At 40.2% G+C, this 22,500-nt stretch overlaps 1 protein-coding gene across 6 annotated transcripts in view; it reads right to left on the reverse strand.

Annotated features, from left to right (window-relative positions):
* Positions 1–22,500, reverse strand: part of LOC147176438 (membrane-associated guanylate kinase, WW and PDZ domain-containing protein 2-like) — a 324,669-nt gene that overhangs the window by 192,013 nt on the left and 110,156 nt on the right. Inside the window, exon 1 of one of the 6 annotated variants that reach the window (XM_086072682.1) lies at positions 9,300–9,663. The exons of the other annotated variants lie outside the window; for them this stretch is intronic. The gene's annotated coding sequence lies outside the window, so the exon portion shown is untranslated. Of the gene's footprint in view, positions 1–9,299; positions 9,664–22,500 lie in introns of those variants that run through there. 6 annotated transcript variants of the gene reach the window in all.

The following is a 22,500-nucleotide window of genomic DNA, read 5'->3' on the forward strand; positions in this document are numbered from 1 at the left end:
CTGTTTCTTGCGACACTCCCGCACGGACCACTTCGGGACCCGTAGCGTGCATACCGCCCGTTCAGACCTCCGACTTGGTCGCCCAGCAAGCCGGCGACCCCGCGCTGTTTAAAATCAGTCTACACCTGCCTGACCCTGTCACCAACCCCGTCTCACCTGACGCGTTATGTGAGCGACTTGAAAGACTTGCTTTCCGTGTTGCAAAGGCTGCGTCTGGTTAAAGGCTTTCTGTTTTGTTCCGCATCTCCGTCCGCCCTGCGGTTGGTGGTTTCACAGAGCCAAAGGGGGTTCTTGCTAACATACGCCCACGACGTGCCTTATGCAGGCTACTGCGGATTCAAGGCACCCGTCACCGCGCTACAACAAATGGCGTACTGAACCCGCATGAATAACGACGTGGCAACCTACATTAAAAGATGCCAGCAAACCCGAGTCACCGAGCACCACTCCAACAGAAAGGAGTCACCTTCCCATGGTCTGATCTCCAAATTAATTGGGTGGGACCCCTGGTCAGATCGTTGAGAGGGAATTAATACTTTCTCACAGTAGTTTGCGCGTTAACCAAGTGGGTAGAATGTCTGCCTGCTCCAAACAACACCACGCACACCACCGCATGCCTGCTGATGAATCACGTGTTCTCAGACAGGGGAACCCACCTCACAGCTGAGGTAATGCAACAACTTTGGCAAATGCTGGGAATTAAGGCCCGGTTCCACATTAGCCATCACCCGCAGTCATCAGGACAGGTTGAGTGGACTAATCGCACTGTGGCGAATTTGCTGTAAAACTTTGTGACCTCCAACCTTTAGGACTGGGACACCCGACTCCTGCTGATGCTCATGACGATTCGAGCCACCCCACACGAATGCACTGGGGTGTCCCCCTCTGAAATGATGACCGGAAGGCAAATGACGCTTCCCCTGCACCTGACTTACCAGCTGGGAGAAACTAACCTAGCTAAGGTGTACACAGCCTCCCAGTACGTGGAGGACCTGCAAACCCACCTCCGGGCCACGTTCGTGTTTATCCAACGACGACTCAAAGAAAGCGTAGAAGATCAGAAAACCTACTACGACAGAAAAGCATCGCGAACAGAGTCTCAAATCGGTGATCGAGTGTGTCGAATGCTAGTAGACCGCGAGCCCAGAGGGGCGTCACCCGAAAATGTCTTCCCTGTTGGGCCGGACCCATATATACATATGCATATATATATATATATATATATATATATATATATATATATATATATATATATATATATATATATATATATATATATATATATATATATATATATATATATATATATATATATATATATTATTCACGGGATTTTGCAGTATCTTGAAATGTTTGGGGAAATAACTTTTTACATCGAACACAGTTTGTACATGAGTAAACATAAAGGGAAAACTTTAGATTCAAAAAAATTAATCAAATCAACATGTAGTAAAAGTACTTCTCAGAAAGTATGGAGCTACTTGTCTGCTCTTCTCCGATTTGCGAAATAACTTAGTTTTAGAGAGGAAACTAACTGATGCTAACCATGCTTGTTAGCAGGTTATCTATCTCAGTACCAAGTAGTAGTAGTATTTATCTCACTAAGTGCGCTATCTATCTTAGCTGGTCGTAAACATTCATTTCAAGATGGTGTTATATTCAAGTGACACTTTTCCGAAAATGTCTACCTACGGCATCTCATGAAGTGCACTCTAATACTATTTTGACTAACATTGTACAGCACCATACTTTTATTATCGAACATGTAAAATGCCTCTGTCTCTTCATTGATGCCACTCATAGTTATAGAGTATTATTTTGCGATGTCATGATGTTATTAAAAGGTGGATCAAGTCACTCAAATACCCACTGAATGTCCAAAACTGAGCGCTTGCCTCTGGTATGCATAATGCTAAACTTAACCCTAATTACATCTTGAAGAGTGCTGCAGCATTTCTTCCCAAATGCTGTTGGCATAAAAGCAGCATCTTCTTCCTCTTTCCAAATCCAATTGTGACACCATGCAGACAAGTTGGCTACAAGTAGTACATGAAAGTACATAATTGGACTCAGCTTAGGTGCGCGCTAAAGTTTCATCAGGTTTGTGTTTGACATAAGAGCATTGTTCAATCACGTTAAAAGCTTCTGACACCAACAACAAAACATCAAAGGTGACACCCACATGCACCCACGCACGCGCACACACACACGCACATGCACCCCCCCCCCCCCACACACACACACACACCATGGCAATCGTGTAAACTTGTGTGATCCCTTGGGGAAGTGCAGTCAGCAGTTCCAGTGACGAAGGTCCCGTGGAGGACAGAACACACTGCAAAAGATGACGCCTTGCTTATGGACTCAATAAATGGAAAACATGGAGAAAGCCAAGTGCCCTGTTTCAGAATTAATGACAAAAGTTTTGTGACATGCCTCTTCAAAACATTGAATCAATCAGGGTTGCCGAAATCCCTGTTTTGGACAATTGCATGATCCCAATTACTCGCCTGACTTGGGTTTCATTCCCTGTCAGTGGCAGTGGTCGCAAGTAGTAAAGTTCCAATACTTTGTTACTGTACTTAGGTAGATATACAGGTATCTGTACTTTATATGAGTGTTTATTTTTCTTTCTTTTCTTTCTTCTTTTAATTCTTGCTTTAACGCTCTACATTTGAAAACAGATTTTTCAGGTCTTATTATTTACCTCAATCTGATTCTCCACGGATGAGGACAAGACATTTTAAAAAAATACAGAAGATAAATGTTGGCCTCCAAAAAAATTGTGATGAATGTGCTGTCTTGTGGTAGCCTAAAAAAACTTGGCAACGAAAAAAAAATGTTCTTACTTGTGAATTATTACTTTTGCAAAATGTATGTATAAATTTGCAAAAATTGTGGTTTAAATTCTTTAAAAAAAATCCAAGAAATAATATTTTTTTCTAGTTGTAGGAGCAGATTATGTGTGTTTATTGTGTATTGGTTAATTGATCAGTGTATTTAATTAGAAGATTTCCTTTGCTTTAGTGGCTGTTCCTACCAGATCCGGAAACATTTTTTGACCGCACAGTAACACAGTAACGCATGCTGACAACTGCTGTTGTGATCGCTGTATGCAACAGGCTTTTTGTGTTCATATTAAATCACTAGAAAAATTGTGACGCTTCGTTTTGACAAAGAAGATGCGGACTAAATAAATGGACAGCACAACATTTAGACTGGCAAACATGTTTCAGACCTTCATTCATTCAACATCAACCACGCTAACAAGAAGCATGTCAATTACTACACTATGATCCAGTATGACATCACAGTGGCTTAAAGCGTTGCCTTAACCTCTACAATAGTACAATTGTGATTTTGTTCTTTTCTTGCAAAATTAGTAACGTGCTTTTTCTGGTCAAATACAATTTTTCCTCTACAATTATGTTGATGTTTTTTTTTTGTTAAAGTATTGTTTTATTTGTGCAAAATTATGACATTGTTTTCATAAAATTATCGCTTTTTCCATAAAAATACTGATTTTAAAATTCTTACACAAAGCATTATTGATTTTCTGTCTTGCAAAATCATGACTCCAATATTGTAGAGGAAAGATGTTTTTGTTTTTTTGTCGTTCAATCACGATTGTTTACCCTGATTCCCTTCATGTGTAAAATTATGTTGTTGTTTTTTACTCGTACAATAAGGACATATTACAATGTTTCCCACACCATGTTAATAATTAAACCCAAGTAATCTGGCCACCACCCAAGTAGATTTCAAGAACATTTAATAAAAAAATAAATATATATATATGTAACGAATATTGCCCGTCACCCTCAATTGGCTTTATTTTATTTGTCTTTTTAAACATTCCCCCTAGGGAATGTGTGTGCGTGTCTTAAACTCTCTGAAGTTCCCTCCAGCAGGGACTGGATTTCGTTTTTACAACCCACAGGAAACGCATACCTACAGAACTGAAAGCCTGTTTAGCAAGCAAACTACCGATAAGACAGCTTATCAGAACATAACTCAACTCACTTCACAACAAGCAGCAGTTTGGCAGATAGTGAAAAATTATTCATAAAAGAGGCTTCAAGCTTGTAAGCTGTCGCTTCCAGTTGAAGTTTACTGACAAACTATATATAATACATAGAGAATTAAGCATTTTGTATTTTAAACAACTGCATAGCTTTATCTAAGTCAGTTTTTTTTTTTTACAGGGGGGAAAAAAGTTAAAACATTACAAACGGACTAACAAATAGAATCTGTTGCGGTGTTATAACCCCTTAAACAGCGGCATAAACATAACAGAAAAAATAACAACACTAATAGGCATATATTCTTCGTCTTTTGCAAATTATGACAAATTTTACTGCAGCTTCGTGAGTTGGTCATAAAACTCTTATTTGTGTGTCTCTGTCTGTATTTTATTAGCCTGGCAAGCCACACCCACTTTCTTGAAAAATAAAGTGGATCTGGAAAGGCGTCCATAGACAGCGATTCGGCACCGGCCAAAAACAGGCCGGCCAATCAAACTTGTCTATTTGCGTTGTAATTGCGTCGAATTTTGCCCGTCACCCTCAATTTTTCCATTTTTGTTTGTCTTTTTAAACATTTCCCCCTGGGGAATGTGTGTGCGCGTCTTAACTCAAAAGGACTCTTTGAGTTTCCCTCCAGCAGGAACTGGATTTTTGTCTTTACGACCCCCAGGAAACGCACACCACAGCTCCTACAGACCTGAAAGCCTGTTTAGCAAGCAAACTAGCAATAAGACTGCTTATCAGTCCCCAGACCATCTTTTATGGTCTGGTCTATCCTCAAGAATCCTGCCGCTCTTAATTAATCTGGAGTCTACATAATTCGGGACATAAACAGACTCTATGTGCTTAACTGACATCAAGTGACTTTTGTTGTTTATCTTTGTACACAACCTGTATGTCTTTCTTAAATGAATGACTTGTGTAACTTCTGTAGCCACCTAAGTTTAACTAATTAGTAAGCTTAGTGGATTCAATAACTTTATGATTGCGGTAATGTTTGAAATGTGTTCAGAATGATAAATGAAGCATCTGGCTTGTCAATTCTGATAAAAAATTATCACATACTAACCCAAAAGCTTGGTCTCAGTCGACCAAGTCTGCTTCATGCGCACGTTAGGGGCGGGACTACGGCCTGGCCCCCTGGGACACAGTTTAAAAGCCAGCGCGCTAAGGAACTTCCTTCTCTTGCCCTCTTCTCCTCTTCCTCTTCACCTCAAGTCTTGCCCCACGAACTCCTCCTGACCATCACGAGAGACGTGGTCACCGAACACGCTGAGAGCGACCGCGTGGCTTCTTTCTTTGAGCCCCAGACTTGAGCCACACTAGGCATCCTCAAAGCGCGCGTGTCTGTTCCTGCCGAGAGCCGACCCACCTACCTTCCGCTCCCTGAATCACGCAGCGCCCCGCCGACCCATTTCTGCTCCAGCCGTACGCCCGAGACGGCCCGCAGCGCCTAAACCAACTGACTGCGGCCTCTCAACCGCTCAAGCACATCACCACCAACTGGGACTTGTGCCAGCCAAGGACCTGCCGCAGCCCCCATGCCGCGGCCCCCATGCCGCGCGTACACCTCGCCACCAACCGGAGACCTGCAGCGGCCCCTCATTTCTAAGCTGACCGACCATCAGCCAGAGACTCCAGTGTAGCATTCCAGCTGCGCGTGCGCCGACCGCCCAGATCGCATCCAACGGAGTTTTCTTCAACTGAGGATCGACGCTCGTCGAGTCTCTCTCTCTCCCGTGCATCTGAAGCAGTCCGTGAGTGCACCTTCATTGCAATCTGACCATATATTACTGGTGCAACGTTTTATTCAAATATAAAAGGATTGACAGGTCAAAATGCTTCCATCTTTTCTTTTTATCTTTGATTCACTTTTTAATTCCGTTTCATTAATAGGTTAGGCTGTGACTGATATATGTGTGTGTTTACTAAATAAAGTTGTTGTCTAGAAATTCCATTTCTGCCGAATCATTTGTGTTTACGGAGTGGATTAGTAATTCTCTTATTAAAGCAAAGGACTCCATGATTAACTAAAGTAGCAACTTCAGATTATGAATACTTGATAATAGGATTTTTATCGTTTATTTTGCTCCTACAAACAAGCAAAGTCAATGTGGTGCCCCAGAGGTTGTTTAGGAAATTACAACTCCCCTCAGTACCGACTAAATTTCTCATAAGCCATTACGGCAACCCAAATAATCCCTACAAATATATATATATAAAATGTGTCGCTACCAGATAAGCGCATTTAACATTAGTTCACCTTCACTCACTTGTGGATCATGAGGTAAGAGGAGTGAAGTAGCAGGACCAATACCAGTATGAGTATTCACTCTGAGGACTCACCGATACCGAGTAGTAGAGTACTCATACCATATAGTACTTTAGATATACACAGTATTCACATGACGTCACCGACCCCCAGCTATTGACCCGGCAAGCCTTTGGTGTGGCAAACGGCCAGCGAGACAAATGCTGAGGAACGCTTGTGTTGCTTACTACAAGTTACTTTGATTCATTCATTTGTTCATTCATTCCGGATTTTCATGAACCACTTCATAATGGTGCAAAAATAGGGTTAACAAAGATGTGAAATGAAGCTTCTAGATCAGGGGTGGGCACACTCGGTCCTCGAGGGCCGGAGTCCTGCAGGTTTTGGATGTTTCCCTTCTCCAAGACAGCTGATATATGATCAGCTCATCAGCAAGCTCTGCATAAGCCTGGTAATGATCCTATTGATTAGAATCAGCTGCGTTGCAGCAGAGAAACCTCCAAAACCTGCAGGACTCCGGCCCTTGAGGACCAAGTTTGTCCACCATTGTTCTAGACAGTATTCACACGTCATTTGCCCCACGTTGTACTGTATGCCGTTCACGGGTCCATGGAATGTCAAATGGGAACGGACAAAGAAGTGTCCGGAATTGCAAAGATATAATCGAAAGGATTTCCAACTAACAAAGTCTACCAAAGTGTGTTCTGACTAGGGGTGTTAAAAAAATCTATTTGGCACTATATCGCGATATTACACGGTGTAATTCTCTAATCGGTTTGATATGCTGCAGAATTAATGGTTAAACATCAAGTTTTTTATGGAAATATTCAACAAAACATCTTATTTAGGGTTAGGGCAACATCTGTGTCAGGCTCTTTCATGGTGCACGTGCGAGTACGTGCACGACCTTAAAGCGACAGCCACAGTTGCCAAACAAAGAACTGTGGAGTGTGAGGGTCCGCACACTCATGCATCATGTAGAACAAGCTTTACTATTACCTTTTTAAACTGCACAATGCACCATTAAGCATGGAAGAATGTTATTTTAATGGAACATTAAGCCTTAATATTTTATTTTAATGCTGTTCAAACATGAAACAGGTTGAAACAGATTGTTTGTTAAATACAGCGGACTCATTTTCATACAAATCTTACAGTGTACAAGTTTACTGATTAGTATTCTCTAAATTTAAGATTAAAAAAATCATATCGGGATTAATCAGTATTGAATCGAATCGTAATCTATGAATTGTGATACGGATCGATTCACCAGGTACTAGGCAATTCACACCCCTAGTTCTGACCATTTTGGATAAGCTAAGTGTCATTGTAAGATCGTAAAAATGCTTTTACCATAATGAGCTCGTGATATATGTGAGCTGCTAGCCATGGCTAGCTCTGGCTAAAAATAGATCTGGTGGTCAACATGTTCGGTTTTGAGAGGTTGCTTAAGGTATCTTATTTTCCTTTCCCAGCAGCCCAAAAGCTGAAATTGGTGTTAAAGTGTACGAAAGTAAGTGATGAATCAACAATGTTGTTGTTGTTGTCGTTTTTGTTGCAACATGCTAGCACAGCTAGCGTAGCTAGCGCGGTCGGGGAAATAGCTAACTTGCAGAGATTCTTCACCTCGAATTGACAATTGATAAATGCACATAGCAACCAATAAAAGTACAGAAGACGCAAGAATGTCCGTGTTTTGGGAGCCACCCTACCTCAAATCATTTGTTGCCATGTAGTCCGGTCCGGGGAGTAACATCGGCAAATGTTTGTAATCCAATCGATTCCACTAATCAAACATTTTAACGTGTACCTCTGCAAAGAGCTAAATCTTCCCCATATGTCTTGCTTACACAAGCAACGTTAGAGGAAGCTGGGGGGGGGGGGATTCATCAACAACAAAAGAACATTCGGTGTAAACACAATACAAACACAGCTGAGTCCGCTGGGAAGTTGCCCCAACATGAAGGGCGGGCTTGCGATCCCGTGACGTCAGTGAATACTATGTATATAAAAGTTAATTTAACACAAAAGCAAAAAACTATGTCAACAAAGATCTTTCTTTCTGACTTAGATGATGATTCGCCAATGTGTCAAACTGCTGCAGTATAGAGCCAACTACGTTAAGGAGGACTTTGTCAATGTCTGATTTATTTATTTTTTGCCTTAAATATCGGTGGATTGTATTGGCTGCCTCCACGAATACCCGATACCTTAAAAAAAGGCCAGTATTACTAGCTCATTCCTACCAACAACCACACTTTTGCAGGCGGTATCAATGGCAGTTGATCTAAATTAGGATGCTTTGGCCTTAGAGGAGGTCACAAACAAGCATTCACACTCACATTCACGAGCAATTTCGGATCTTCAAAAAAGTTAACATGCATGTTTTTGGAACGTGAGAAGAAGTAGACCTATTCAAGTAAGTACATGCAAACTTCATACAGTAAAGACTCAAACCCATGCAGAACCTCTCAACTGCAAGGCAGATTTGTTAACCACTAGGTCACTGTGCTGCCCTTGAAACAGTTCCAAAACCAAAAATTTATTAATTAATCCACTTTTCCTCAGGGTGGCGGTTGATTTGGAGCCTATGCCAGAAGACTTTGGCGTACACCCTGGATTGGTCGGCAGCCAATCTCATGGCACATATAGACAAACAAGCATTCAGACCTATGGACAATCTAGTGTCCAACAAAGCAAGCATGCATGCTTTTGGAATGTTGAAAGAACCAGATTCAAATCCCCAAACCTCACAAATGGCAGACATGCTAACCATTTGTCCACTGTACAGCCTGTAGAAGACAGATGAAGCCAATTAAGTGATTGTTTAAGGTTATTAATGGATGAAAGGGAGAAAACAAAAAGTGGGCACCTTAACACTGTCGCCCAGCTTTCATAGCACACACTGAAAATGACCTTATCACACACGCACACAGAGACACTCACATACATAGGCACACACGACCGTATGTGAAGAAATAAAGGCAGTGCCGTCCATGCACCTCATTTGTATCTGGCCCAGATGTTGATTTCCAAAAATAATCCAGTGTACATCCCCAGAGTGTGCTGTCCTCCCTGGCGTCCTCTATCCTCGCCAGCCGCACATCCTCTTCCTCATCCTCCTCCTCTTCTTCTTCGTCTTCTTGCTCCTAGTCCTACCCCTGATGCTCAGCTGCTTCTGCTGCTGCTCAAGCGCTCAGCAGCCGGCTGCAGCCAAATTTAATCCCGGCGAGAAGCACAGCAAAGGAAGATGAGGAAGGGGGGTTAGTTATTTCGTAGGGGGAAGGGAGATGTGGAGAGAGGAGCGAAGCGACAGATGCGGAGAGACGATAGCCCTCAGGAAGAGAGGAGAGGAGAAGAGAGAAGGAGAGGGAGATGTGCAAGCGGGAGGCCGGCAAGTCGAATGAGACGAGAGCCGTGCCATGCTGCGGTGTCGCAGCACCACCACTATGATACCGGTGGTACTGCACTCCACTGTTAAAACTAAGTCTTCATCAAAAACAAGGAAGATTTTTTTTTTCTAAAAAGAATATTTTATATTATTCTTAGTCTCTGAAAGAATTATGCACAGGTTATACATCAACATTGGACTTAGCAAATGCATTGAATAAGAAAGTGTGTCCAAACTTTTGGCCTGTACTGTATGTCGTAACTAGGGCGTGTTTTTAGCCGAGCACATTCCACCAGTGGAGGTAGCGAGTCAAGATTTAGTGTAAAAAAAAAAGAAAAAAGTTTCTAAATGCATTTTGTGTAATAATGTAATGTAAACGTTTTGATCACTCAATGTCGTCATTCAAGCGACGTTAACTACTGATGACACATCATTGATAAATCAATTTGCATACTACCACCACAGTTTTCCACTTATGTTCGTTTAAGTAGGATGAAATGTAAATATTTGCTATGAAATATGAAATCCGAAGATGAAAAGATGATGTCGAACTGCGGTGGTCCTTTTAAGCCATCCCCGCATATGGTTGGAGTGACTTGTAAATACTTACAGTGCTGATGTGTTCCCTATGTATTACATTGAGGAAAAAACAACGAACTGTGTTGAACCATCAAGATGTCATAATTTTATTTTCTTGATGTGGTAAAATGTATCTGAGATGTAATATCCATGATGATAAAATATCAATAAACTTTCTTGTCACACCATGGCAAATAATCTTTTGACACAAATTTTTTAAATAAAATTTCCCATTGCAGAATTTGACCTCAATAAAATAAACACACGTAGCAAGAATTAAACAAGCACATTTTGGCAAATGATGACTCAAAAGATGACTTGTAGGCTTAATGGGATCTTCAATGTTGCTTTGGGCTTAAGGCCAAAATCAGCATTTTTGCCCGATTTCGTCAGTTGAGATGTCAAACCTCTTCGGATTTTAAAGGGTTCGGATGAGCCGGATATCCGTACAACATGAGTATCCGGTACGGATAATTAATTTTTTAGTACAATAACATAACCTGGATATAATTCCTTATTATCCGTATCGGACGCTCCAGCGCTCCTCTCTCACTAACTGTCATTTTGTGACATATCTACAACGTGTTTGAATGTAAAAGCGACATTGGAGACAATGCGCGAATTAACCTAAAATTTGAGTCAAACTGGCCCACACAACAGATTAAAATTATTATTTTTCGCTTTCTTTTCATGAGAACATGTAATTATTGGACATTTTTGTCCTGTCACTCTTTGCTGTGACGCGTTTGTGTGCAAGTAACACGGCCCTGTTCATTTTGGACTTATTTCCTCATCGTCTAATTTTGTGCTTAAAAAATTTGTATGGCATTGACATAATTTAGATATCACTCCATCTCAGGTTTCATATTCTTTCTTTGAGAAAGAAAGAAAAAAAAAGACATTTAATTGCAGAAGTGACTGCAGCGCGACACAGCCAACCACCATTCCATGCATTACGGTGGCATGAATGAAAACCGTCACTGATTGTCCCCAAACTTTATGAGTAAATGTGTAGACATATGTTAATCATAGGCGAAACTCGTAATATTTTTGATATTTAAGACGGAAGCGCTGCTGCACATTCATATAATAATAATAATAATAATAATAATAATAATAATGCGTAAAGCTTTCGAATATCATCCAAAATATTGTGAGTTTCGTTCTAATATTTCCAGACTATGATACGACATGTCTGCACATGTACTCGTTCGTGTGTTTTTTTTTACATAAAGTGACGTAATGTTTATCTACAGGCAAACGGGATTGAGCCATCACGATGTAAACAATTAATAATAATAATAATAATAATAAATAATTTTAAATTGAATGAATTATTAGTTTATTAGTCACTTATAATGGAAGATCCAAAACTATTTATAATTATAACCCTGTTACACACTAGTTAACCATGCTGTGTTGACTTATGTAAACAAGTCTAATTAGTATAATAGCATAAAAATGTGAACAATGTTCCGCCTAGAGAAATATCTACTATAAATTAAATGTATCCCAGTGGGAAATGTTAACATTGTTAACATTTTTACTGTTTCAATTTATATTTTAACTGTTTTGAATTTAGTTATAGCTGTGTAGTAATAAGAAAACAGTTAATTCAATTGTACTTGATGCATAGTGTCTTTTGTCTCTTCCCTGTGAAAGGAATGTGTAATAAGGTTCCTGTGATTTATCTAAGGAGTATATGTTTAAAAATGTGCAGGCAGAGTTTCTGTGCACAATTATCCGGTCTAAAAGTTCAAGGAGGAGCCGGGTCCAATTATTTTCCAAAAGCTGGAGTGAACTAAGATATGAGCTGTCGGAAGTATTATTTGTTTTTTTACTTCACTCTTCCCTCCAAGGACAGAGGGAGGGGAGAGACCATATCCTGTAAACACTGTTTTTGTCTAAAGCTGATGTGGGTCCACTTTAAGGACACACATCTGGACAGATCACTGCTTCATTTGTGTCTCAGAAACTTTCTGTAATAAAAACCTTGCAAGGAAACCTCTTCACAGATCTCAACTTTGAAGTTTATTTAAACACGCAAGAAAACAAAAGAACGTTTTCTAACAGAAACAATACATTTTTGATGTGTAATAAAGCTCTGTGCGTGTGTGGTCGGGCTCGCAGCAAACTGACTTACGCATATCTGCTGTCAGTTATCCTGGTTGTTAGTAATTCACTTAACTCTGTTAATTTTTTTTAAGACTGATTTAATTACTAACAAAACAAACAGACAATAAACATACAGTAAGACACGGTAAGAGAAACATGTGTCATGCAGTGTGAATGGGTCCAGATGCTCCATGATGTTCCTCAATTGCTCAGGATCACGCCCACCAAATGCTTCACCCCCGCCCCTCCCCCCAAACCACCCTTTTGACAACATCACCAACTGGAGTACAAAAAAAAACAAAAAACACAACCCGATGAGGATGAGTTCACAGCTACAGATTCGAGCACTGATTTGGTCTTAATACAAAGACATAAACAAACACCAGCAAGGAAAAACATAACATAAAAATGAGCACTCTAAACGCCTGCAACAACGTCATGTAGCTGCCGGTACTCTGACACCAAGCACTTGCCGGGGACATTTTATAGCACGGCGCGACGAAAGGGGAACAGATGACAGGCGCAATCCGTCACAAAGTCATCAAGGCAGACAGCAAATCGGCTCGCCTTCTGCTCACTGAAGCAGTGCGCCAGACCACGTCGGCCACATGGCCTCTTGTCCGCCAACTGATCCTGCTGTAAGCAAACAAACAAAAAGTAGACAGGCCTCCGCTAAAGGCCCCCCAAAAAATCCTAATTTAGACTGTCACTGATATCTGCTGCAAAAATCTAATTTCCATCATAAATGAGACTTAACAGACCTTATACATACTTCAGGGTGGCAAAAGCTCATGCAATCTCCGGTTGTGGCACTAAGAAGCAAAACCTTATTTGGCCAAGTCAGACCAATTAAGAAGATCCTGCAGTAAATTCAAAGATACATTTTTAAATATACATGTTTGAAGATAACTGCGGAAAACATGCAAAGGCTGAGAAGAATGTATTAATCCAGTGACGTACCTCGACCCGAACATGGGTCTATCCCCAACTAGATAACACCATCATTTGCATCAGAGGTTATCCGGTGCAATCGCGACAGCTAGCTCGAAAATGCACAGCTAGCTCAAAAATGCACCTTTCCTTCGTATTGTCTGCTGTTGTAGCTTCTTTAGAGCGCCTCATTGTCAGTCGTAAGTGTTTGCATGTCACGCAGAGAAGGTCGTAAGAGTGAGGAGGGTAGACAGATAGACAGACAAGAGGGCAGCTCGAAAGGCAGACCAACAGACTGCTAGCTAGCTAGTTAGTCTTCCCAGTGTAACAAACTAAATATTGACAAAAATATATATTACACATACAGACAGACAAGACATTAAATAGATACTTGAGGTAACAACATTATAAACAACAAAAATACTAGACAGCAGATAAACAGACGGCTAAACAGAAACACAGACATATATAGACATACAGCTAGCCGCTAGATAAACAACAGAAAAGAAAATTATGGAAACATGTCTACTATTGTACTGTCACAGTATACTGGACATGTAGCTTGCATACAGAGATCAACTGACAAACCAACCGGTTGATACATGGATAGAAAGTCTTCTTGTTACAACAAACTAAATATTAACGAAAACATATTAGACAAACCTACAGATGGACAAGATGAAGAAATGGATAGATGGATAAATGGACAGATGAAAAAAATGAAAAAATTGTTACTCTTGTACTGTAAATTTACAATGGATAACTAGCTGACAAAGAGAAAGGACAGGCAGACAGACGGAAACAAAAAGAGACAAGACAAGCTGTACTGACAGTTAAGAAAATGCTCAACAAATGGGTACTATGAACAATTACTAACATCCGGGCATTTCCGATATTTCCGCAATGCAACACACCTTACACAATGGAAACAAATGGCGTATTGTATTGCGTTTGTCTGTGACTAGCATACAAACCAGGCAAATTGTTAAGAGTAGTCAAGAGACATTTCGTCACATTTTGAAATCAAAATAATCCTCATAAACTCGGAATTGTCTATAGTCCTGTATTTTGGACAGCTGGCTGACAGATTGAAAGACTGACCAACGGACAGCTAGTCTTCCCCTAACAAAGTACAATAAAATATAAAACTAGTTTTGTACTCTTCTCATAGCAGCACACTATTTGATGGGAACTTACATTATAACAGTATTAGCCCATTTCTTCACTTTGATTATATAGCTAGCTTGTTAAAACGTACCATAGTACACTGCTGCGAACCACAATCACAATAATAAGCATATTGGTGAATTAATACCTCTGACGGTGTCTATTGATGCATTATCCAATAGTAGGATTTATGAGCGCCACAAATGTTATGGGAATTAGAGAAAGACCAATGAAGAAGCACAATGCCTACAGTATATTTCTACAGGAATTTAAAGAAAACAGGACAGTAGCTGTTGAATCTATGATGAACTCTGTCATTGTTACTTTCTTCTCTTGTGACTGTGAGCATCCAGGTCGTTAGGTCTGTTCCTCCCCTTCAGAGGATTTGCATATTCTCTCCCTCATTTAACATGGACCATTTTTGTCATTAACTTTTCTTTCAACTGCATTTTCTCTAAATCCAGATATATAAATGCAGTATAACTTGTATTACACCTCACCTGCTACTCCTTGACAGTAGCTAGAGCACTTCCATAATCCTAATTCCTAAAAATTCCGAATTTGTTTTTGGTCACAATAGTCGTACACCACTATTTCCATAAATACTTAATAGAAGCTGTTAATTAGGGGTGTAACGGTTCACAAAAGTCACGGTTCGGTACATACCTCGGTTTTGGGTCACGGTTCAGTACGAGTTCGGTACATCAGGAGAAACAAAAAGTCAAAAAAACTGAAATTTCGTTTGTTTTTTTCATTTATTTTAGCAGACAGTGATGAAGGTAACAGTTTGTCCAACATAGCGTCATTTAGAACTACCAAAGATAACTTTGCATAAGATGCAGATGCACATAAATGTATTCAAGCTTTATTAAAAAAAAAAAAATCCTTAAAAAATGAAAAAAAAGAAAGGCAAAGCTTATCTTTATTGTCAGAGATAGCAGGTATAGGAGGTTTATGCATCTTATTATCATCCTCATTATTATTGTTAGTGTCTCTTAATTTTTTATGTTTTTTTAAATATATGTTATATAGGCCAGGTCACTGTATAGTAAGCAGAATGGCTCCCTGCAAACACAGCATGTTTGTGTTTTTGTGGTTTTCTAATGTAAAAAATGGGCTCAACAAAGGCCGTTTTCCAATTGATCTAATCAATCCTCTCCTAAAAGAAAAACAAAGTTGAATAAGTCTTATATGAATGCACGTGCCAAAAGCTTCGTCACTGTTGCTGCACAGGAGATCTTCAGAGACTCCGTACGCTGGTCTCGTTCTTAACGGGTATCTCGTGCTGGTCGCCAGTTCAGTTCAGTTAAGCTCCTGGCGATACCGATAGCACAAAAACATCCATCCATTCATCCAAAAGCAAGCTAGCTCGACTAGTCCACTCCTAGTCTGTGGGCGTGTGCGCGTGTGCGCGTGTGCGTGTGCGGTTCCCGACTCAAATCTGACAGGAGACGCAAAACGTGGCGTGTGTGAATATTACTTAAATATGTAAACAAACGCACATGCAAATGACCATTCATCAAGTGTGGGGGAAAAACTATCATGTCAGTTTGTTGTCATGACAATGTTTTTTTCTTCTTGTTTTTTTTCTTTCTTTTTTGGAGGGATTATTACTGTCGGCTGGCAAACTTATTTAGGCGCATTACTGCCACCTGGTTTGGAGTGCGGATACTGCAATAAAGTTGCGTATTCGTCGTCTTGAGTATGCACCGAACCATGACATACAAACCGAGACGGTTCGGGACGAATACAAAAACCGTTCCACCCCTACTGTTAATGCTAAGTGTGGTTATGGTAGTAGGCCACCCCTCTTATTTTAATAGCCTTTTTCACAGCAGTCATGACAGACAGTAAATGTGTAAAGTACAAAAGTGATTGTGGAGGGGTTGGGAACAGGCTAAGAAACAACCAATAACATTTTGGTAAGAATCTCAATAAAGGTGTGGCCGCAGAATGGTGTTATTAGTGTTTGAGGCGAGCCACCACTAAACTGTTTGTCATCCTCCAAAAACCAAAACAAATGTGACAATCCACAATTTTTCACACTTTTGTCAAAAGTTCTGCCTTGACATTATAGTATTGCATCTGCTGCAGTTTGAATATGGAAAACAGCTGACAAAAGTCACCTGTGTTGGATAGAATCCCAGAGAAACTTGATACCATAGCGCAATACTGATATGTATATTGGAAGACCACCATGTACGGTACATCATGATACACTCTCTAAAGCAGCGAACATACATTGGGATTTTTAATATCTTAACTGACCTTTAAAATGTAAGAGACCCTCAGCATGGCAAGGCAATAATTCCGATATATACTCCACTGCACTCCTGGGCGACACGGGCGAACGTGACTAAAAGCTCGCCCAGTGCACGGGATTCTGCAACTACTTTTAATGTGGCCAACCGTTGGAAACTAGTTTTGCTGCCAATCAAAATTTGAATCAATAGTGAATGGTGTTGCAATTTTGCCGATGTGCGTTCCAATCAAAAATGTTATCTCGTCATATGAGCTTTCACAATTTCCTGGGTACAAAACTTAACATCCTCCAAACATTGTTTCCAATAAGAAAACCACGGGTCGCAGTTTTTCCATTGCAGCGAGGTGGTTATATGTGCATGGGTCAATGGCCCAGTATGAGAGTGTGAGTCGCCGGCTGTATATTTTTTGCGATTGCCCACTTAAGTTGTGTACGGCCATGTCGCTCATTATGCGGCCAGCCTTATTTTCAGTGAAGACTCTAAATTGTCCTTGTGAATATGAGTGACAATGCTTAAACAGAAAGAATTTGTAAAAAGTAAAGCACGGGAGCTTAAAGGGACCTCATTTGGAATGAATGATCAATTCCAGAGAGAGATCAATGAGCGACGAAAGGTACTGTTTCCTACAATGAAACAAAATAGGCAGGAGGGTAAACGGACTACGATAGCCGTTGATAAGTTATATATCGATGGCCAACTATTCCGGAACCCCAATTCCACTCCCTGGCTGTTCTAATTGGCATTGGTGGAACTAAACTTAGTTTGATTATTAGGTGTATACATATACTGTATATGTGGTTATAAAACCAAAAATATGAATACTTATTATGTTTAGGCTATATTATAAATATAATATTAATACACAATTATATCTAAAGTATATTTAAACAAAAAAAATCTCGCTTGGGTTACTGGTGTATTGTTATGTTTAATCCTCTGTTAATTTCCTTCACTTTAACTTCACGTTTTATTTACTTACACGTTACCTTACACGTTACCTCATATTTTACACAAACTATATAAATCACCTAACCACTTTGATTCTATCCTATAACATGCCAGTGGTGGCAAATGGCCTATACAGATATATACATAGGACTGAGTTTATATTGTTTGTATGCATAAATTAGTTCTGGTTTCCTGGAATGTTTGTGGCGCTCGCTCACAGGCAAAAAGAATAAAAACTTTAGACCATCTCTTAAAATTAAAAGCAGATATTTGCCTCCTACAAGAAACCCACCTACAAAAATCTGAAGAAAAATTACTTATTGATAAAAATTTTAGCCAACCGTACTCTGGCCCTTATAACAGTAGACAAAGGGGAGTCTGTATACTCATACATAAGAATTTACTCTTTACTCTAAATAATACAATAGCAGACCCAGAGGGCCGATACATTATTATTCAGGTGACTATATTTAATAAAATATATACATTTGGTAATTTATATGCCCCTAATAATGATGATCCGGCCTTTATCCATGAATTTTTCTCTAAGCTGTTTGAATTAGCAGCGAACTCTACTATTATTATTGGAGGAGACTTTAACACAGTCTTAAATCCATTAATAGATCGTTCTAATAAAACAACATGTATAAGGCGATCACAATCTACAAAAGTAATAGGGGAATATATGGATGACTTTGGCCTCATCGACAGCTGGAGACTTAAAAACCCAAATAAGAAGGAATTTACCTTCTTTTCCGCTGTGCACCGGTCCTTTTCAAGAATTGATTTTTTTCTTACAAATAATTCTATTGCTGATAAAACTGTTACAAAAATACATCCTATTATTATTAGCGACCATGCACCAGTCTCCCTTTCCCTACAAGTTGATTATACCTTTAAACCACCATCTACATGGCGTTTTAACATCTCACTACTAAACGACGCAGAATTTGACAAAATTATAAGAAAAGAATGGGCAGACTTTTTGGAAATAAATGACTCTCCAGACCCATCTCCAGCTCTTCTCTGGGAAGCTGGGAAAGCAGTAATTAGAGGTAAAATTATATCATATTCATCTTATAAAAAGAAACAGGATCAAAAATTAGAAAAAGACTTGGAAGATAAAATTAAACAACTGACGGATGAGTACGCAATAAACCCAAATAACCAAATATGGACTGACTTACAAAATACAAAAATACAGTTAGACGATATGTTAACTAAAAAGACAGAGTTTATAATACAACAATTGAGATACAACAACTTTGAATATAATAACAAATCAGGTAAATTTCTTGCAAACCAACTTCAACGTAATCGGGAAAAATCGCTTATAACGGCTATTAAAGGGACAACTGGTGAATGTACACAATCACCAGAAGAAATTAATCAAATTTTTTATAATTATTATCACAACCTATACTCAGAAACTAATAAGCCTAACCCAGAGCGTATTGAGGCATTCCTCAGTATCTTAAATATACCTCAGCTAACTACTGAATATAAAGATATGTTATATGCACCACTTACTATAAACGAGTTGTACAGTGCTCTAGATAGTATGCCAAATGGCAAAGCACTTGGCCCGGATGGTTATCCGGCTATATTTTTAAAGCACTTCTGGTCAATGCTTGCTCCACTATTCTTAAGAGTAGTAACAGAAATTAAAACTAATGGTCACATACGCCCACACATGAATACAGCAGCAATTAAACTTTTATTAAAGCCAGAAAAAGACCCCACCCTTCCATCAAGTTACCGTCCGATTTCACTAATTAACACTGATATTAAAATTATCACTAAGGCTTTTACATCTAGATTAGAAACAGTAATCCCGACAATCATTCATAGCGACCAAACAGGCTTTATTAAAGAGCGTCACTCTACTAATAATATTAGAAGGCTCTTTAACCTTATTAGTATGTCACAGCGGCATGATAAAAAGGCAGTTATTATATCATTGGATGCAGAAAAAGCTTTTGATAAAGTTAACTGGTCCTTCCTCTTTGCTGTTTTAAATAAATTTGGCTTTGGGAAGTCATTTATTCACTGGGTGTCAGTATTATATTATTCTCCTAAAGCTACTGTTACTACTAATGGGATTATATCTAAGAGTTTTACTCTACAGAGAGGCACAAGACAGGGATGCCCACTGTCGCCTTTATTATTTGCAATATTTATTGAACCGCTTGCATTAGCCATACGCCAGGAAAGAAGGATTCAAGGAATTCACTCTGGGGTAACAGAACATAAAATTAATCTATATGCCGATGATATTTTACTTTATTTAGAAAAGCCTGCTATTTCGTTAGGGGAAGTATTTAACTTAATAACTAAATTCTCACAGTTATCAGACTATTCTATTAACTGGACAAAATCAACACTTCTACCTATTACAGAAAATTCATGGAACCCTGCAAGCCAGGACCCATACTACTCATTTCCTATAGGTAATTTAAAATACTTAGGCATAAAAATCTCACCTAAATTAACTGATTTAGTTAATTTAAATTTCACTCCACTTCTGGATAGCATTTATAGTGACTTGGAGCGCTGGAATAATCTTCCTATTTCTCTAATAGGACGAATAGCCACTATTAAAATGAAAGTTTTACCCAAAATAAACTATTTTTTCTCAATGATTCCATTTAAACCTACGGCTAACTGGTTCCAGTTGTTGGACTCAGCCGTTACAAAATTTTACTGGAAAAAAAAAGAAGCAAAGATTAGTCTATCTACTCTTCAGAAAAATAAATCCAAAGGAGGTCTAGAGGCACCAAATTTTATGCACTATTATATAGCCAACCAGCTACAATATATTATTTTATGGGCACAACCCAATAGAGATACTAACTGTTGGGTGGAACTAGAACAGAAGGATTGTAATAACCTCAGACTCCTAGATTTACTCTTTATTACAACATCGATTAAGCGACATAACTGCTTTAAAAATCCAATGATTTCCGCCACCCTGACTGCCTGGTGGAAGGCACTAGAAATGACAAAAGCCCAAGTGGAGCCCTGCGGGCTTTCTCCCCTATGGCATAACCCCGACTTTCAAATTAACAACCAATCGTTTTATTTGAATGTGTGGGAGCAGAAAGGAATTACACATCTACACCATCTCTTCTCAGATAATATGTTTATATCATATACATCCTTGCTCCAAAAATACAAAATAAAAAACGGAAACTTTTTACATTATTTGCAAGTTAAAAGTATGATAAAGAAACAAATTCCAACACTTCAGGGTACGCTCCAACCGCCTGTTTTAGCTAAAGATATTACCAAGCTTTCTCCGACAACAACAAAAAAACTCTCAAAAATATATAAGTTACTTTCATATACTGATAAAACGTCTTTACCCATCTCGAAATGGGAAACAGACTTGTCTATAGCGCCGGAATCTGACTTTTGGATTCAAGTTTGTGAAAACGTTTTTAAAATGACAAAACACACAAATTTACAACTTATCCAATATAAAATTATTCATAGAACATACATTACTCAATATATGATGAAGAAAATGGGACTCTCAGACTCCGACATTTGTCTCCAGTGTTTACAAAACACTACAGACACTTACTTTCCTGCTTTATGGTTATGTACTCCGGTTATGTTTTTCTGGACTAAAGTCTTAGAAAAACTTTCCGCTGTCTTGGACTGTAGGATACCGTTCTCTCCAAACTTGTGTTTGCTAGGTGACTTAACAACAACTGACTTACCACATAAACAATTTCAATCTATACTTGTAGCCCTTACTATCGCAAAAAAAACAATTCTTGTTAACTGGAAAAATAAACAAACTCTGAATATCGACCAATGGTCTAACCTCCTCATAAATCACATTTTAATGGGAAAAATATCTGCCTCAAATAAAAACCAAATGTCAAAATTTAAAGAAACATGGTCTACGTATATAGAATTTTTTAACTTAAACCTGGTTACTTAATTCTGCCTGTTAGCGAGAGCCACAGCAGCGTGATAACTTGCATTGATGTTTCTGTATTTGGCAATTTGTAACTAATGGTTGTGTTTTTATAGTCAGGAACACGGCTGCTGCCAGCGGGATCGAGCGGATTCGCCTCCGATGGGCACCAGGGGTTGATATTCGGATTCACGGCATGCCAGTGGGTTAATTCTGTGGGTGCTGTCCCCCCTGGCTGGGCGTGGGCGGGTCTGCCCCTCTGTTGGCTGCTGGGTGGCGGCTGCGTCTTGGCCGTTCCCTGGGTCTCTTGGGGGGTGCTGCGTTGCGGGGCTTTCCCTGGTGTCTGGGCGGTCCGTCGCTCTGGGCCCGGCGACGCGGTTCGGGGCCTGTGGGCCGCCGGGGTGCCCGTGGTTCCCTCTCCCCTCCCCCTTCCTCCCCCTTGCTGCCTCTCCCTCCTCGCCTCTCCCCGCCCGTCCTCCGCCTCCCTGTCCCTTCTCCCTCGTCACCCTTCCTCCTCCTCTCCCCCTCTCTCTGCGGCCCTGCCGCTGCCCCCTGCCCTTCTTGTCGTCTCCTTCCCCCCTCCCTTCCCCCTCCCCGGTACGCCTTCCTTCCCCTCCCCTGGGCCGGGGGCTCCATCCATGGCCCGGGTCTCGGTGCTCCAGGGGCCGGCGGGGGTGGCTGGGGTTTGATGTCGTGCCCGCCCCGCTCCGGTGGGCGTCCTGGCACCTCGGGCGGGACCCAGTATCCGGGGGGTGAGCCCTATCGCCCCGCCGGGCTGGTCCCATATGCCCAACGGGGTCCCGGTGAGGTGGGTGGGGGCTTGGTGGGCGGGTGCGCCTCCTGCCCCCGCCCGGTTGGGGAGGGCCCCGCTGGTCGCTCCT

Source organism: Leptonotus elevatus, chromosome 4 (genome assembly GCF_054856555.1).
Source record: "Leptonotus elevatus isolate MCC_2025b chromosome 4, RoL_Lele_1.0, whole genome shotgun sequence".
NCBI classification, from domain to species: Eukaryota; Metazoa; Chordata; class Actinopteri; order Syngnathiformes; family Syngnathidae; genus Leptonotus; species Leptonotus elevatus.